The following is a 19,383-nucleotide window of genomic DNA, read 5'->3' as shown; positions in this document are numbered from 1 at the left end:
TAAATTGCAAATTACAATACATATGATATGTTACGATTTGCAATTCCTACAATATGTTACGAATTTGCAATACCAATGATATGTTACGAATTCCAATTTGTTGTGGCTAACGTTAGCTAGGTGGCTAACATTAGCAAGGCTAGTGGTTAGGGTAAGGGGTTAAGGTTAGGAGTTAGGTTAAATGGTTAAGGTTAGAGTTATGATTAGCTAAGTAGCTAAAAAGTAGTAAGTAGTTGCAAAGTTGCTAATTAGCTAAAATGCTGAAGTTGTCAGTGATGACAACCTTTGGGTTGCTAGACATTCGTGTTATACACCCACCCATCCACTTTGACCAACCACCTTCCTTAAATAACCTTAAATAACCTTCTGTCTTAGGATTTACCTTTACGATGTTATATCTATGAGACCAGGCTGTGTTTTTAGGTAACAAAAATGTTGATAGGCAGTTGATAGCATTGGCAAGTATGCAAATGGACATTTTCTCTATTGATTGTATACTAGTATATTGTAACAGCATTCCTCAATTATGATAAATTGGCTAACATTTTAGTAGGCTATATCTCTGAAGACGTTGTAGGCCTGACTGAGTAATGTAGCCTATGCATCTGTGGTCACAGGCATGAATAAACTTTTATTCTTTCACTGGCAATCCATCATGTGTGATGTAAGCTCGGGAAAGTTTTGCACTTTTGAAGCAACTTTCCTGCAATTCTACACATGTTGTCATGGGGCAGAGAGATTTTTTGGGGGAATACAAGTACGGAGTTGAAAATGTATAATTGGTGGAGTACTGTGGATACCGATATCCCTGTGAGCCTCCCAGGCTCATGTTGCCCAGGATTAAGAACATACATGGTAGATTCATAATATTACATTTTATTGTATTGTATTACTTCCTCTTAACTTATTCCACGGATCACTTGGCCAATTTTTTAAAATCTGTTAGGCATATTTTTTATAATAATAAATATATACACTGAACAAAAATACTCATACAGCATGCAACAATTTAAAAGATGTTACTAAGTTACAGTTCATATAAGGAAATCAGTCAATTAAAATAAATTCATTATGCCCTAATATATGGATTTCACATGACTGGAATACAGATATGCATCTGTTGGTCACAGATACCTTAAAAAAAACAGGTAGGGGTGTGGATCAGAAAACCAGTCAATATGTGTTGTGACCACCATTTGCCTCATGCAGCACATAGAGTTGATCAGGCTGTTGATTATGGCCTCTGGAATGTTGTCCCACTCCTCTAAAATGGCTGCAAAGTTGCTGGATATTAGTGGGAACTGGAACACGTCGATCCAGAGCCAAACGTGCTCAATGGGTGACATGTCTGGTGAGTATGCAGGCCATGGAAGAACTGGAACATTTTCAGCTTCCAGGAATTGTGTACAGATCCTTGCGACATGTGCAATATTTCTGTGCATTATCATGCTGAAACATGAGGTGATGGCGGTGGATGAATGGCACGACAATGGGCCTCAGGATCTCGTCACGTAATCTCTGTGCATTCATATTGCCATTGATAAAATGCTACTGTGTTCGTTGTTCGTAGCTTATGCCTGCCCATACCTTAAGCCCACCGCCACCATGTGGCACTCTGTTAACAACGTTGACGTCAACATCTGCCCGGTAGAGTTTAAACCGGGATTCATCCATGAAGAGCACAGGTGAGCATTCGCTTCTGAAGTTGGTTATGATGCCAAACTGCAATCAGGTCAAGAATCTGGTCAGGATGACGAACACGCAGATGGGCTTCCCTGACACGGTTTCTGACAGTTTGTGCAGAAATGATTTGGTTGTGCAAACCCACAGTTTCATAACGATTCCACAGATGATCCCACTGGTGAAGAAGCTGGATGTGAAGGTCCTAGGCTAGAGTGGTTACACGTGGTCTGCGGTTGTGAGGCCGGTTAGATGAACTGCCAAATTCTCTTAAACGATGTTGGAGGTGGCTTATGGTAGAGAAATGCACTTTTAATTCTCTGGAAACAGCTCTGGTGGACATTCCTGCAGTCAGCATGCCAATTGCACGCTCCCTATTGTGTGAAAAAACTACACATTTTAGAGTGGCCTTTTATTGTCCCTTGCTTGTATGGCTCCCTGGGCAACTGCCCCCCCCCCCCTTCAGCCCCCCGCCAACAAAAACAAAAGCACCATTCTGCACTAACTGTAATTTTTATTCAGACATTTGGAACAACACAAATAAATAATCATAACATTTAAAACTATATAAATATAAAAATATATACAAAAATAAGACTCATAAATATCAAAAATAAGTAACAAAGACAAATAGAAACAATTTTGTGTTGATTTGGCACTCGAGCATCAATAGACGATCCTGGTGAGGACTGTGCAATATGATGCTTTGTTTTTTCCACTCCTTCCGTTCTTATCCTGATGGTGATATTCCTTTTTTAAATATGTTTTCTCTTTTTATGAATGAGGCTTTTGTTTATCCCATCCCCCCAACACTGTCAACCAAGAGTCAAGACTAAACCAATTCACCTTGGTTGTGTGCAGACTGGTTTTATATAATTCTTCACGATTTCGCGCAAACCAGAACAAAATGCAACAATATGTCTGTGAAACTATATATTCGCAGTATTATGAATGATTTGTGGTTTATTTGGTAGCATTTCGTAGTGTGACTGATTTGACTAATTACATTAGTAGTGTGAAAAGTTAGAGGTGCGCTATTTGATAGATTCCCCTGCTCCTCCAACCTCAGGCTTCCAGTTGGGAGACCTAAGGTCAAACAACCCCCGCTCCCCTCCCCATCTCTTCTTCTGAGTGGGAGACCATCCCGGGCAGTAGCCTGCCTAGCTCACAAACTAGAATCAGGGAGTAAACGCCAACAAGGTTAATTGACCCACAGTCCCACACGGTGACATGATATCACTAACGTGACGTGCAAATGAGCGATAGAAAACCGATCGCGCAAATGTCACCTTTCCGATTATTTTGGTGCGAGCCCCCTGTGGCCCCCCCGGCAAGATTCCGCCCTGGGCGGCTGCCCATGTCACCTATACCTAAATCCGCCACTGCAGCTGTGTAATGATCATGCTGTTAAATCAGCTTATTGATATGCCACACCTGTCAGGTGGATGGGTCATCCACTAGGCAGGTAGCCTATTGGTTAGAGTGTTGGACCAGTAACCGAAAGGTTGCTAGATCGAATCCCTGAGCTGACAAGGTCAAATCTGTTGTTCTGCCCCTGAACAAGGGAGTTAACCCACTGTTCCCCTGCCGTCATTGTAAATAAGAATTTGTTCGTAACTGACTTGCCTAGTTAAATAAAAATCTTGGCAATGGAGAAATCCTCACTAACAGGGATGTAAACAAATTTGTACACAAAATTTGAGAGAAATAAGCTTATGGAAAATTTCTAGGATATTTTATTTCACCTCACAGGACTAACACGTTTTCATTGTTCAGTGTGTGTGTGTGTATATATATCATTTTTATTTTAACTAGGCAAGTCAGTTAAGAACAAATTCTTATTTACAATGACAGTCTACCCGGTCAAACCCAGACGACACTGGATATGTTTAGCCAACTGTAAACAATTTCTACCAGTAGTTTGCAAAGTAAACAATATCAAACTACTGGTAGAAATTGTTTACAGTTGGCTAAACATATCTAATGGTAAGTAGACATAATGTACTTTTTTCTCCAAACAAAGTCGGCCTGCCTAGCAAAGTTAGCTAAAATGATCCCCTTTTCAACTTTGTTTTTAAGAGTATTTAAATATGAGTGCTGCTGACAGTCGATCGCGATCGACCGGTCGATCTTCAAGGCATTCCTAGTAGATCACCAAACATTTCTGTAGAAAAGCCAAAGATAAAGGTTTGTGCCCCTTTTCCCGTGTTGCGCTGTTGTCGGTAGGTGCACTTGATTCAGAAGCCCTGCGCAGAAGCCCTGTTCCCATTTTGAACCATTTATTTTGTCTGAAAAGACAAACTCCGGTTACCTGGCAGACCCGGAGATCTGTGGCTAAATCGAGTACGCATACTAGCCGGCTAATCACATAGCTCAAATCACCGTACCTACCTTTAACTTCCACGACACTGGCCACAGCGAACTTTGATAGTAGCTTAAGTGAGATATCATAATTTTTAAAACCATGACCAGAGAGAGACTGTCAAAGAATACAGCAAAGAGCTGCTGTTTTTATGAGTGAGTTCATGATGAAGTTTTATTCAACTCTGTCAGCAGTTTTTATTCAACACTATTAAAACATAAAACGCACTTATCTCTACTTGCAGCTGCAATGAATGAGTAGTCTATTGTATTGATAGCCCTGCGTTTGTATTATTATTAGCAGCTCGTCGTGTCCATTTTAATATCGAGGACTATTTAATTTTCTCTCGTCATAGGAACAACATGAATTTGGGCCTGAGGCAGATGCGGTGCGACTCGAGTTTCGCCATCCGGTGGAAGACTATGTCCCCTCTCTCTGGTCAGTCTCATCGGAGGAAAAGAAGAAGAGAGCAGGGACAATGCGAGGCGGACCCTCTGCTGCTCTCCTTGTCTCTCCGCTGAGACTAATGCCCTGTTAAAAACAACTGGGAACTCTCAAACTTCTGTCTTCAGTGCGTTCAAGACAACCGGGAACTGGGGAAAAAACGAGATCCGACAGTGGAAAGTCTTTTGAACGGTCATCCAACTCGGAAACTCCAGCATTTTTCTAGAGCTCCGACTTTCCGACCTGAAGTTCACTGACGTCATGATTTGACCTCGTTATTCCAAGTTCCCAGTTGTCTTGAATGCACCATGACCATCAGATGCAGGTACCGTCAGTCCAGTAAAATAAAAAAGTAAATGATTTGCTAATTATTTAAATTTATGCTCAGCTGTGCCTATCAAGTGCTACACCAACTGATCTATTTTGTTATCAAAGTTCGAGTTTTGAAACATAATATGGTCTGAGAAAAGAACAATATTGGCAGGCCAGACATATAGCCAATATGCTGTGATAATGTATTAGGCCTACTGCACAAACCTTATTCAGAAGCAAGTAGAGAACTGTTTTTATTAGGTTCTTGTTTTTAAGTCATGTTTAAAAAAAATAATCTGAGCGGCAGATCAAATCAAATCAAATGTATTTATATAGCCCTTCTTACATCAGCTGATATCACAAAGTGCTGTACAGAAACCCAGCCTAAAACCCCAAACAGATCTCTGCTTGCTTTGTGACTGGGAAAGTGATCTTGACTCAGGAAAGGTTGGTGACCACTGGACTGCAGTGATTGATGGACCACATCAAATTGGCTAGCTAGATAAGAACAGATCACGTCAATATGACTAGTTAACAAGCGAACTTTCAGGGGATAAACTATGTAGATTACTATATCCAAATACTGCTTGATTTGCTTGCCATCTATAATGGTGATGACAGCAGTCTGACTGAGCCTAATCTTTGATAAGCAAGCTAAATGATGTTTGCTTAGCTAGCTACATGCCAAATGGATAGGTACCTTCACGTATCTGAAATGACTGATCATTGTCATGATCATGACCATTTACTGATCATGAATAGCATGCATTTACTTGCTGCATAATTTTGTTAGAGCTAAATTTGCGCAATTGCATTGAATAATCTGCAATTTGTAGTTCTGACTATGCTCACTAGGTGATGATATTAAAACCAAATAGTAATAACATTTATTTAACGATCCCTTAAACTTCACGTAGTTGTCAATGGTTTTAGCGGAGCCTAGGGTCTCCTTGCCCCCCAGCAGCCAACTACTACAGGTAGGCCTATAGTAGTCTAGAGAGGCTGCTCAACAGTGTGTTCTATGAAACCTGCACTCGTGGACTAAAACCAATTATATTTTTGAAAACTATTTCCATTTTGTTCCATCGTTCATAGGCCTATGCCAATGACATCGCAGCTGCTATTACTTTTTCCAAATTATTCCAGCAATTCGAAATGATGACCTGCTGCATGTATCTTTCCCACTGGGCACACACTGGTTTAATCAACGTTATTTCCACTTCATTTCAATGAAATTACTTTGAACCAATGTCGAATAGACGTTGAATTGACGTCTTTGTCCAGTGGGCTCTTTCTCCTCTATCTTTCTAACATTGACAATTAATGGAATATCCATCCCACCATTAGATAGTGTCAGACCTAGATCATGGTATGTTGTCATGTTCTAAAGTTTTTGACATCTATTCGATATCAGCAAATTCTAACTCCCATAGCCAAATTCCAGGAGGAAGACAAAGTTGTTCCGTATTGGTGTAATAACAAACGATCTTAATGGGCCATTTAACCGGCCACTATCATTAGAAACGCCAATAAATGCCAATAAAACAAATAATCAACGTTTGAGTAGCAAAAGTATTTTTGGAAAACATGTTATATTTAATATATTATGTACTTCAGTCCTATTCCATTTTCATTTCCAAAACGTTATTCAAAGAACCCTTAAATATGTTTTAAAATAGTCAAGACAGTATTACAGAATAATTTAGAATGTTTGGAAATACTACTAAAGTTTAGATACCACTTATTTTTACAAACTTACTTCCCATTGTATCATTTGTTTCATTATTTAGGGAAAGTATGTATGGACTATGTAGAAGGCTACTCTGTAGGAAGTTCTTAAAAAGTTTGTTTTTATAACAGAGTAGTCAATAATTAATTTAAAGCAATGATGGTGGCCCTGAGACGATTTTTTAAAAATTAATTATAATCAAACAATTTTAGACTTCAACTTAATACACGTTTTATATAAACTAAAATGTCTTACCAATGGCTTAACTCATACAGAAAATCTCTATCTGTATTTCTGTATTTTAGTTAATATTTTTCTCAATGTATCTATTTTCATTATCATTGAACACTATTTCCTTCACTTGGGAAGATTAAATTCCTACTTCAAGAATAGGCTATAAATCCAGTTAGAGTTATGATTTTGATTCCCACACCATATATGCTATATAAAATTGAATGTTTACACGTTGAAAGTAACTTTGGATAAACGTTTCTGCTTAACTATCCCACTGCGCACACCACGTGATTTCAGATAGCTATTTGGGTAATATTTGGTTTAGACGTTGATCAATTAGATTTCAACCTTTATTCACCCACTCAAATAGGCAGCCAGAAGTTTGTTGAATTCTCGATGTGTTATCATTATGCTCTGCAACCATCTAAAAGTACAGCCAAATTCCAACTGAAAAACAATATCAGATTTTCGGTTTAGTTGTCATCTAAATGTGTTCAGTGTTGAAGAGTAGTGAACTACATGTAGTTCAACTAGTAGTAGTCATTTCACTACATTTGACAGTAGCTTGGTGGTAGTTGAACTAAATTCAAATATTGGTTGTGTTTTTAGTGGTGAATTAATTTTTTTGCCATGAAGCTAACTCCTGGAACTACACTACCTTTTTTAGGCATAAAATCCCTTTCTTTTTCGGCATCAAACCTGCCTGATTCTCCCTTAAAACATCGTTTTTGTGTTACTGAGTTGAATTACACATTCTTCAAAAATTAGACTCCTGAGTGATCTGGCCTTGCAATTTGTAGTCTATGACATTTCAGATTTAAATATGATGATTTTTCACGAGGTAGATGTTGACGTGAGGAGATGTGAATCCAACATATGAATTATTAATTTGTAGACCAACTGGAATTCAACCAGACTAAGTCAGTGGCACAGATGGAACAATCCAAGCAGGAGATACTTCTCCTTCAACCAACCACAATTCAATATCCAGTTTGTCTACAAAGTAATAATTGATATGTTGGATTCACATCTTCATCTCAACCAAAAATCGAAGTTAAAGAATAGAACTAAATTAAATCAAAACTTTAAATGTACTTTAAATAAAGTTTGATTTGATTTAATCCAATTCTTTAACTTTGACATTTGGTTGAGATGGAGATGTGAATCCAATATATGAATTCTTAACTTGTAGATTCAATTTGAAATCAACCAATGTTTGAAACCATAGGCCTATATGTATTCTATATTTTTATTTAAACCCTGGGTTGAATTGAAACACTAGCTGTTGATGACTCGGCACGTTTTATATAGGCCTACTATCATTGCTGTTACAGTAAATGACTTATAAAGTATGCTTACATTTCATTTGCTCTGTTAAACCTACTCTTTGGAATGGCTTCGATAGTAACAGGGAATCTATTTAGTTATTAAGTGGAGATCTCTCAACAATCATTCTCATGATAGCACATTGGAAGTAGTCAGTGACATATATCAAAGCTAAGCACGGGTTGTTTAAAGGTCCGATGCAGCAGTTTTTATCTCAATATAAAATCATTTCTGGGTAACAATTAATGACCTTACTGTGATTGTTTTCGAATTAAAATGGTCAAAAAGAAACAAAAATAGTTTCTTAGCAAATAGCAATTTCTCAAGCAAGAATTAGGACTGTATGGGAGGGGTCTGAGTGGGGAGAGGAAAACTGAAAACTAGCTGTAATTGGCAGAGAGGTTTGGAACTCTCTTTCTGATTGATCTGTTAACTAATTTACCACCTGGTGATGTCACCAAGAAGGCCAAAACTTCATCCCACCAAAACAGGCTGACATTTTTCAAATAGCTCTTAAACTAAAAGGAATTATCATAATTTTCACAATTGCACAGTATTATTCCAACCTCATAGTGTGGAAATATATATACAGCACAGGTAAATCACATTTATGACTGCACTGGGCCTTTAAAACCCTGAATGGAGACCAAATGGATAGCTGTAGATGATCAACTCTCCAGTAGGAGGTGCTGCCCAACCTATAGTTTTCTTTTCTGATAGTGGATATAACGTTGAAATCTAATGTTGTTTCAAAGGTACAAATTCAACATATTGTATACAAGGTATGTCTATGTTGAAAATTGGTTACCATGATGACATAATTATGTGGTTAAATTTCACAATACGTTGACAAATTAAGTTGAAACAACGTTGATTAAACCAGTTTGTGCCCAGTGGGATGTTATTATTATCATTATTACTACCATTAAAGCCATATTTGTAATATTTCCATCAATGATGTATAGCTTAAAATGATGTTGAAAAAATTACCCTAATGTTGCTCTTATGGAATGCATCATACAGAGTGTGGTTTTAAAGTCCTAACTTCTGCATTTCCTTAATTCCTGCTGCCTAAAAAGGCATATGAAAACAGAGGTTACTATTTGTACCCTTAGATATTTAAATTCCCTATATATTTGTACTTACTTATATGTAGATTGTCTGCATGAATAGCAAACGTTGTATACAGTAGCTATATAAATTGAGAAAGATGGAGTAAATGAAACTCACGTGGTCCTCTAGTTGAGTTGGTAGAGCATCGTGCTTCCTACGCCAGGATAGGGGGTTCGATTCCTGATACCACTCATACTTAAGATGTATGCACGCATGACTATAAGTCACTTTGGATAAAAGCGTCTGCTAAATGGCATATATTATATTACAGAAGGTGTGATATTCCAATGTGTCTGATTTTTCATCAGTATATACACACTTGCCCAATTCAGCAACCCACTTAAAAACAAATTTGCAGTGATTAATTACGAAACAATTTTACTCAACTACCAACTAAAAGATTTAGATGCTAAACCAGTAGTTTGTCATTGATGGCATTGTGTTTCTCTTTACCTCATAAAGGCGCCTTTCTTTTCCCAGGGTGACGATGGGGCGGACGCCATGTTGTAGCTGAGACCGTATCTGTCATTCAGCTTGCCCTCGCCCTCAACTCTCGTTTTCCACACAATTTTAGGGAGAACTCCAACTCTTCCACCTTTCGTCTTTGCACACCTTCCTACCCATCCTCCTTCTCCGCAGTGCCTAAGTGGAAGCATAAGGGGCTCAGACATCACTTTCCCTATGCTAAAAAAGATCTCTACCTATCCAATTCAAGCTCTTTCATTGGTTATGTACAATCTCACCTCGTTTTCGTTCCAGCTTTCAAGAGGTCAAGGCTTTCATAACTACAAAAGCTTGGCAATTAGCCTTGAGCAAGCAAGATTTACCCATGACTTTGTCACAGAGGAGTGCATAAGGTTATCAATAAATTAGTCAATGTTGAATATACCTTAGGCTAGCACTTAACAGCTATTTGGGAAAACGATTCCAAAAAAAATTCTGGAAATGTTATGGTACGATAAAATAGACATGTTTGTGGTATTTTGAAGTTATAACCAAATCAACAGTTCATTGACAGTATCTTTCCCAACACTATGAAGTTAACATGAAAGATTAAGAACTAAAGGCACTGAAAGTGACATACGCCAAAGAGTATTTTTTATTTATTTATATTTTACCTTTATTTAACTAGGCAAGTCAGTTAAGAACAAATTCTTATTTACAATGACAGCCTAGGAACAGTGGGTTAACTGCCTTGTTCAGGGCCAGAACAACAGATGTTTACCTTATCAGCTCAGGGATTCAATCTAGCAACCTTTTGGTTACTGGCCCAATGCTCTAACCACTAGGCTACCTGCCGAGTAAAACTGACAATTTGCGTACTTTAAAGCAGATGGCATTTGAAAGCATGCATACATAACACACTGCAATGATGGGAAGAAGTGGAGTGTGTCAGCCGCCCTTTGTTTTTGTAAATGGCGAACCCTAAACGAAGAAAGCTCAAATGGAGGGACAGGGAGGGTAGAGTCAGGAGATTTTTGGCATGTCTGAAAACCAAGATTGGAGCTCTGAAAATAAAGCCAGTTGAAGATTGAAATAATTCTAATTAGAAGTGACTGTGTGCCAGTGATCCATGCTGACTATTAGTGTTGTCACGGAACCCTGCGGATGCTACTGCGCATGCACACTGGCGCCCTTGCTTCACTGCCAGTTTGGGGAAGGTCATCTTGCCTGGGTGTGCATGCTCCCAGAGCCAACCGTGGGTCTAGGATTACACACGCAATCTTTACCAGGGGCGGGGGCGAAACTTGGCCATGGAGGTTTAAGCACATCGATTTCTGCTCGTTTGTTTCAAAATAATGCAGAAATGCCCCAGAAAATCGAGGCAAATGTTGCAGTGATGTTGTTAGTGATGTAGATTGCAGGTTCAAGATGTCGACCTCAGCGAAAGTGCATTGAGTTTGTGCTAAAATGGCATACAACTACTAGCGATCTGAGATTTTGACTTTGCTTTATGTGTTATTTGGAAATCCTCAAAGCTCGTCTTTTATAGGAAATGGACAATGAAATAGATTAGAAAGATTCTGGTGCTACTATTCCTGCTACCAAACCTTTTTAGTCTTTCAAATGCAATAATGTATATGATTTATGTTAGTAATTTAAACAATTATTTAACAGTGGTACCACACTAGTTGCGGCATCCATTTTTTTTACTTATATATTATTGACATGTACCCATTGATTCTTGAAGAATATAACTCATAAATCCCTCATCAACTTTATTCAACTGCCGTACCCCATCAGAACTCAAAATATAAACTTGTTTAACTCCAATATTTGTAAACAAAGTAAATGTAAATAAGCTGTATACCCTCAAAACATGGTTAAAACTATAATTTTAATATCATGGATGGTCAGTCCTTGCATCCATAGCTCTGTCTATTCATTTTAGAGTTGTTACATTTCTCCAGCCGCATCCCTCAGCTTTTTAAAGAAACTTTGTTATTGTTTAAACTACTGATTGCCGCTTTAAGCTAAATGTTTTGGCACAGTTTAAGGAACCCAGGTAAAAGAATCCTATAGGATTAGTGATTTTTCCAATAGAATCATATATGATTCTTGCAGTCCTACAGGAGTTTGTGTCACCTGTATCAGAATCCTATTTGAATTATATTGGACTAAAAGTAATCCTATTGGATTCTATATGAATCTCGCAATCCTATAGGATTTTGTATAAGCTCTATCAGAATCCTATTTAACTACTTTTTTTCCTATTGGAATTCACAAGTAAAACTGCACCATTTTGTTTTTCTCTGTCGACGACACACTTTCACAATTTTGATAAAACGGTTGTCTTTTCCATTGTGTTAATAATGGGGGATTGGGTAGAATTCCAATTTCCAAGTATATTTTCTCAAGATGATTGACGAGAAAATTGTGCAACCCATTGGGTATCACTTCACCCTCATATGCCATGTCTTCAAATATATCCTATAGGTTTTTGACAAGTCTTGTAGGATTTTGTCACCCCAATCAGAATCATATTATAACGTTTTTTTATTTTTATTGAACCCATTAAATTATGGTCTGTTGTCATTAGTTCCAGTACAATACAACAACATTACTTTCTAAATGCTCATTGATCGGATAACAACAGTTCTATATTAATTTTTGTTTTATTCACCTGTAAGAAAGCCTGTCCCTTTAAGAGTGACTAAGGAAGTCACAGCAGGCTTAAGCTTGCGGTGTTAATTAGCCTAACTCCAAAGTTCAGCTCGCTACCTGTGGCTGTGCAGACAATGTCCAGGTTTCTAACATTGTTATTCTAACAGTTTTATCCTTTACTGTGTGTGAATTCAAGAACTGTGAGTGCAGTATTTGTTTCCTTATGTTCCCTGACGCAGTTGCCAATGTTTTAGTCATATTTTCGTAATCGTACAGCATTTTATGCACTAATTTATATGCTAGCTAATAACTACTGTTAGCCAAATTTTGCCTGTCAGCTGACTAGCAAGATATCTAGCTAGCTAAGTTGTAGCCATTTGTTTGTCGTTTTTGAGTCACTGTATTGTTATAGCAGATGAGAAATGTTTTTTTCTTGTTTGCTATTGCTAAATATATGTGCCTTATTATAGGCAAGTCAACCCCGTTTTTATGATTTCTGGTAGATCCCTAGTAGAAAAATCATATCAGATTTCAGAACCAGTCCTATTGGAGTCCTATAGGATCCTATTGGATTCCAAGACAAGAATCAACTAGAACAAAACAGTCAGGTATTGGAACCAGTCCTATTGGACTATAAAATTGTATAGGATAGATTCCAAAATCAGATTTCTTTATTAGAATCCTGAAGGATTTTTTGACTAGGGAATGTGGATATTTTGAGACTGTCAAACATTCCCCCTTCCAATAAATGTTAAGAAAGTTGAAGTTCATTTACTGCATTTCTATATAATTTAAAAACTCTAAAATGTTATTTGGAGAACAGCAAAAACAAGATAAAATGAACTTAGCCTCTATCACATTGGTTGCTCTAGCATCATTCACCTCAGTTGATCTACAAACATGCAACCTATTAGCTATACAATTAGCCGCTACTGATAAGCTCATATTAACTCAGCACCAGGATTAAAAACTATATTTTAATACTTACTGTACAGAGGCATCTGTTAGCAAAAAAAGTATTTTATTAACAAATGGTAAACAAATACGTTTGCTTTACATAACTTTTTGTTGTTGTACAGTTTTACAGATAATTCCTGCATTTCTACGCATTTTGCCATGGGGTATGGAGAAATGATTGCAGTTTTAAAAGCTTATGCCATCTTAATATGATATCTGAGTGAGAGTGACTAACAAAATCAATGGGGGCCCCCTGGAGGTCAGGGCCACTGGCCACGTGCCCTGCATGCCCTGTCGGTAATTTGGCAATGATTACAAGTTAAGATAGCTGGCTAGACTAACTTGACTAATTTACCAATCTAAAAAATTACATGGGCTAATTGATTGACTGTCTGTTAGTGACATACTGTATAACAGGAGGAAAACGACTGATGTACAACCAAATTTCAAAATTGCACCTTGTGTATTCTACTATTCTAACTCTCAACACTAAGTTGAGACCCTGACTTAGTTCTTACATTTTCCATTTTTCTTGAAAGAATGACAGCGGTCCAGACCTCAGTGTCCCCATATGTAGCTACAGCCCTGATGCCGTGTAATACTAAAGACCAAGAGGTTCTGTTTTATGTTGTCAGAAAACTTTTCTGCTGTGAGTTTCAGTTTCAACAGTTTTAATGTCACATGCACAGGTACAGTGAAATTACTTTCTTGCAAGCTCTAAACCCAACAGTGCTGTAAAAAAAAAAAAAAAAAATCCTAAAAATAACATAAGGTAGAACAAAACAAATGAGAAATGGAAATAAGAACACGAGAAAGTAAGTAAGCGTGCTATATACACGGTCAGTCAGTTCCAGTACCATATTTACAATGTGCAGGGATACTGGAGTGATAGAGGTAGATATGTATAGGGGTAAGGTGACTAGGCATCACAATATATGATAAACAGAGTAGCTGGCGCATATATGATGATTGTATGTGAGTGGGTGTGCGTGAGTGTAGAGTCAGTATAAATGTATGTGTGTGTGAGCAAATGATGGAGTGAGTGTTTGCGTGCGCGTTGGAGTGGCAGTGTGCATGAGTGTGTAGAGCCCTGTGACAAGGGTCAACTCAGATACTGTAGTCCTTGTAGCCATTTAGTTAGCTACTTAGTAGTCTTATGGCTTGGGGATAGAAGCTGCTTTCCTTAATGTAATATAGCTCTGGATAATATTGACCGAAATATACTGAATAATATAGTGCAAAGGGTAAACAGGATTGTTTTTAAATAATAGTTTACAGTACGGCTATGATTATCACAGATAGTCAATATTGATCTTGTAGAAGTGTTATTACTAACTAAATTAAGTTACTCTTTTCTGACTCATCCTCTTGAAATCTATCAATAATTTTATGATTTTTATGTAGTGAGCTATTTTGGGTCTATTTTTCCTTTATAAAATTTACAAATAATAAAAATAAGTGTTCACCTAGATAGCTACTGTATATTTCTTCTTCAAAACAAACCCTATTCTCATAATTGTTCTCTGTCATTTCTGCAGATGTTTTAGAAGAAATGTTAGGTATGCATTATGGCAGTTACCTTTCTACAAAACTATTTTCCTTTTCCTTATTCATTGATTGATTCTCATTCTACTATGGGAAGTAGAAAAAAATGTACAATTCTACAAATATTTCATGTTGGTGGGGGTTTTGGGTGATGAATAAAGTGGTATTAAGCCATTTCAGGTATCTCTAACTTGTATAAATCCACAAGTATATTGTCACAGATTCCCCCGGTACTGCTGCTCATTCCATGCACGAGCTCCGGAGGTCTATGTCACGGGCCTCTAGGCTTCACTGTACTGTTTCATTACGCACACCTGGTTCCCATTTTCCCTGATTAGTAATTGTATATATGTGCCCTCTGTTCACCATTGTCTTGTCGGGTTATTGTTCCCATGTCCGCTGGTCTTGTGAGTACCTGTGCTTTGTTGTTTCGGCTTTCGTGCTGCGTGTATTGTGTACTCGTTATTACGGGTCTCGTCCCGTGTATTGTTGTGCACTTGTTATTACGGGTCTCGTCCCGTGTATTGTTGTGCACTTGTTATTACGAGTCTCGTCCCGTGTATTGTTATTATGGGTCTCGTCCCGTGTATTTATTAGAGGTTTAACCTCGCTCTTTTGTTTGGGTTACATCCCTGTATTTTTGTATACGTGTTTGTTTTGGGCTTTGTCCCCGTGCCTTTTCATTGCATGTTGTATTTTTGGGTGGAGTATTAAAACCCCCTATTAGGTATTCCTGCGCCTGTCTCCAATCATTTATACAATGTAACATATATACCCAAATGATTACTCCAAATGAGTCGGGATTCAGACATACTATTGTGCAACCACACATAATGCATATAAACTAATGCTGTTGAAATGTTGCATGATTAAAATAATATCCAATGTTTTCATTGGGTTATATTAAGTTTTGAAAGTATATGCTATATTCATGGTATCAACATTAATCCCATATTTTTCCTAATGTTTGTCTTTTAAATTACTTCAATAATGCACCCTAACTTCCATGGGTCTTAACAAGCACATTCAAATTAATTGGACATGAATTGGACATGAACTTCACATGAGTTCATAAAGAAGAACTCAGTGTCAGCAAGTTCATGTATCAACATATTTATTTTTTGTTTTTGTTTTAATTCAGGTATGCCCGTCCATGACAAAGATGCTAGATGTAGTCAGTGTGTATTTATTTTGTAATGTGATGATGGATATCTGATGTGTCGGTTGCCTCCAATTTTAGAGCAATACAAATAGTCTCACAGATTTGTCCTGTAAATCTGTTTGTCTGTCAAGAGAAGACATAATGTAACGTCTAGAGGATGAAATGGAAGAGAAGACATAATGTAACGTCTAGAGGATGAAATGGAAGAGAAGACATAATGTAACGTCTAGAGGATGAAATGGAAGAGAAGACATAATGTAACGTCTAGAGGATGAAATGGAAGAGAAGACATAATGTAACGTCTAGAGGATGAAATGGAAGAGAAGACATAATGTAACGTCTAGAGGATGAAATGGAAGAGAAGACATAATGTAACGTCTAGAGGATGAAATGGAAGAGAAGACATAATGTACGTCTAGAGGATGAAATGGAAGAGAAGACATAATGTAACGTCTAGAGGATGAAATGGAAGAGAAGACATAATGTAACGTCTAGAGGATGAAATGGAAGAGAAGACATAATGTAACGTCTAGAGGATGAAATGGAAGAGAAGACATAATGTAACGTCTAGAGGATGAAATGGAAGAATAACAATTATATTTGTTGTTGATTTTTACAAGTGTATTTAAGTGCATGTGTTCTCAGGGATGGCACCAGCACCCCCTGAAATATGATTGGCCACACTTGTTGCCCACCCATTCTCATTGGGTTATAACGCTGTCAATCTGGCTCAGATTGGAGAGGGAAAAAATATTTCCGCAATAGAGACAAATAAGAAATGTTACTTTTTTTCTTTCTACAAATTTCGCTCATGTTTGAGCGGTTGGAGCTATTCGCTATTATGACCACATTCCTGAAAGGTAAGACTCAGGAACACGAATGTGTTCAAAACACACACTCTTAACGGGCAATTTAGCAGGCCACCACCACTATACATTAAGATATGAAAATACAGTTTGAATGGCAATAGAACAAATAATCAACATTTGAGTTGCAAAAGTATGTTTTGAAAACGTTATAGTTCATGTATTTTGCACGTCAGTCCTATTCCATTTTCATTTTCCAAACGTTGTTCAAAGTAGCCTTAAAGTCCTCCTCACCTGATTTACTTTACAAAAGGCACCTCTGTGGTCCAGGTATCCTCATGACATGGCACAAGTGGGGGTTTAGGCCTTTCCTCTCTTGTTCTCTATTCCTCCTCTATTGTTCCTCAAGTAAGAGGTGGGGGGGGACCAAACTGGTGACCAAAGCACCAGTTCCAATCCATGCGCCAATGTTGTTTAGCAAACTCCAGGCATTTATATTTGTTGGATGACCTGAAAATTGAGCTCTTTGGCTATGCACACCAGTGGTGTGTTTGGCGTCAAAATGAGAATGCATCAGAAGAAAAAAATCATACCTGCTGTATAATATGGTGGTATATCTTTAATGTTATGGGGCTATTTTGTTTCCACTGGTCCTGGGGCCTTTCCTAGGGTCGAGGGCATGAACTTTACCCAAAAACCTGGTTACCTCTGCCAGGAGTCTAAAACATGGCCAGAAGTGGATCTTCCAGCAAAACAATAACCCCAAGCACTCGTCAAAATCCACAAAGAAATGGTTAGTTGGCCACAAAAGTAACATTTTGCAATGGCCATCTCAGTCTCCAGACTTGAAAACCTGTGGTTTGAATTGAAGAGGGCAGTCCATAAGCACAGACAAATGATATTAAGGATCTGGAAGGATTCTGTATGGAGGAATGGTCTAAGATCCCTCCCATTGTGTTCTCCATCCTGCTGTCATCCTTGCAAGGTGAGGTATTGAGAACGGGGGTGTCAATAATTTTGACCCCTACCTTTTTGAGAGAAAAATAGAAAAAGTCTCTCTGAGCAATTGTATTAGTATAAAATAATATATTTTCCCAATTTTTTTGCGCATACAATATAGCTCAGTATTTTAATTATTTATTTTATTCAGTCATTTTTGCCCATCTTTATCACCCTCTGTTCTGTTGTATTGGATTTGACCCAACCCTGTAGTATTTCATTTAGGCCAAAAAGTGAATTTGTTTGCCATGTTGTCTTGCAATATTACTAAACAGCCTTGTTGCAAACAGAAAGCATGATATGGAGAGGATTTTTTTAACACAGGCATCTTTCTTTTCACTTTGTATTAAAGTGTTTTGGTGGCAGCATCATGTTATTTTTATTTAACCTTTATTTAACTGGGCAAGTCAGTTAAGAACAAATTCTTATTTTCAATGACGGCTTAGGAACAGTGGGTTAACTGCCTTGTTCAGGGGCAGAACGACAGATTGTTACCTTGTCAGCTCGGGGATGCGTCCCTATGGGTTATGGGTATGCCTTCTGCTCTTAGGGGTAATGGATAGCCATGGTTGGGACCTAGTAGCCTATAGGCAAGTTGACTTATTTTGAATGTTGTGGCTATAGGCTTACTTCTGATGTCATTATTAGATATAACATGCATCTTGTTATGAAACTATTTCATATTAACAACCTCAAGTTATCACTGTAGCCATGGTTTATTATTTCTTATAATAGTCAAATAAATGAATGTACTATTAACATGATCCATACCTGCTTGTTGGCTTTGGGCTATTTGTTTTCTTCTTTAACGCTACTGTAGCACCCAGTTTAAACTATATCAAATTAATATCGGATGAATTATTTCAACTAATCCATAATAACAATGTATCTAAAGTGTTTTATGTGAAAATGTTTGACCGTTCTCGAAATGATAGATTCTTGAAATAGTTCAATTCTGATATCATTAGCCTATGCTCTAGTAGAAATGCAATAATGCATGTCAATTGTGGAGGATCGTGACCAAAGTAACCTTATACAACAACAATGCTAGATGTCCAATGTGCTAGCCTATATGACCAACAAACATAAAGATGATCACCCCAAGATAGAAAGGTCTATTCCCGCACACTAAGTAATCTTGCACGCGTTGTAAAACTTAAACAGTACTTAAATCAATTTGGTGCACTAATTCTATCCATGTCATGTGGAAACATATGTGTATTGATAAGGTTTAAGTGAATATATCCTCAAAATAAGTAGCATAGTAATACTTCTACTTTTTATATTCACCAGTTCACACATGTTCCTGTAGCCATGTTCAGACAGCTCACACCGCCAGCAGCATTGTTTGACGCCAGAACAATTCATGCCTCTCTTGGTCCAACTTGTTTATGTTTTGAAAAGTGCCAACGCCATGGCTATACAATCATCCTGAACACAGGGAGAATACTATTGTTGCTACCCCTTTTCTATAGCATATAAGACATGGGGCATATAGGCTACCCTTTGTGAGATGTGGTGCGGTTCTCTTCACATCAAAGTTCATTCTGATGTTTATTTGTTTATTTTCTAATATGGTTTCACTTTCTCTACGTTTTTGTCTCAAACC

General features: G+C 37.6%; 1 long non-coding RNA gene across 1 annotated transcript in view; it reads left to right on the top strand.

The window, feature by feature from the left end:
* The window catches only part of LOC123728709 (uncharacterized), an 81,705-nt gene that overhangs the window by 15,549 nt on the left and 46,773 nt on the right, over positions 1-19,383 (top strand). The gene's annotated exons all lie outside the window — the stretch shown is intronic.

Source organism: Salmo salar, chromosome ssa18 (genome assembly GCF_905237065.1).
Source record: "Salmo salar chromosome ssa18, Ssal_v3.1, whole genome shotgun sequence".
Classification (NCBI taxonomy): domain Eukaryota; kingdom Metazoa; phylum Chordata; class Actinopteri; order Salmoniformes; family Salmonidae; genus Salmo; species Salmo salar.
Note: the sequence above shows the minus strand (reverse complement) of the source record. Positions and strands in the feature narration are given on the sequence as shown.